This window comes from Galeopterus variegatus, unplaced genomic scaffold (genome assembly GCF_000696425.1).
Source record: "Galeopterus variegatus unplaced genomic scaffold, G_variegatus-3.0.2 Scaffold6455, whole genome shotgun sequence".
Taxonomy (NCBI): Eukaryota; Metazoa; Chordata; class Mammalia; order Dermoptera; family Cynocephalidae; genus Galeopterus; species Galeopterus variegatus.
In genome coordinates this window covers 18,295-19,168 of record NW_007732566.1, presented here as the reverse complement: position 1 = coordinate 19,168, position 874 = coordinate 18,295, and positions in this window count along the sequence as shown.

The following is an 874-nucleotide window of genomic DNA, read 5'->3' as shown; positions in this document are numbered from 1 at the left end:
TTTACCTTTGTAGGCCAGAGGCAGGCCTACAAGGCCAGGCTGAGTGAGGAAGGGGTGGCTCTAAAGGTCACAGCACCGGGGGAAACAGCACAGGACAGTGGGAGAGGTAGTTGTCTGGAACTCAGACCACCTGGGCTCTGGTCTCATCACTGCCACTAAGTCTCTGGATGACAGTAAATTAACCCTCTATTCTTTGGGACCTCTGTTCACTTACATGCAAAATGAAGAGGCTGAGCTTTCCTTCTAGAACTGACATCTTATCAGTCTATGAGAAAGAGTTTTCTTCAGGGCTTACCATGTACCTAAACACTTAGAAGTCAGTGTGAACTGTGGCTCGTGGCCCTGACGCCACCCCTGTGGAAAGGCAGGGTGGATGGTGGAGGTGGTGGGAGGAGGGGAAGGGCTCAGCTTCCACCAGGCATCATGAAAATTCATCACATCAGACAATGCCTGGTCAAGGGCAGGCAAAACCAGAGTACGGGCTGTTCTGGGGTGTGCAGGTGGTGGATCGATTGACTTCATGGCTGTGGAATTAGTCGGGTCATGGCCTATGACCTTATTGGAAACAGCTGCTGTTTTTTTCCCATCATTTCTCTCCTTTGTTTCCCTTGCCAACTCCACCCCCAGAGCCATCTCTCCCAGTGGAGAAGACCAGGAGGCCATAAGAAAACTGGGAACAATCGGTTCCTCCGTTTCCCCCAAGGAGTTGAAGGAGGAAGTTTTTGGTAGAAAGGATGTAAAGGTAGATAAGAATCTCAGGGGTTCCTGGAAACACAGTGGAGAACACAGGGATGGAAGGCAAGTTGGACCTGCATGACAGATGTATTTGAGGCGGAGCACAGCCATACATTCAAATAACAGGAAAGGCCACGTA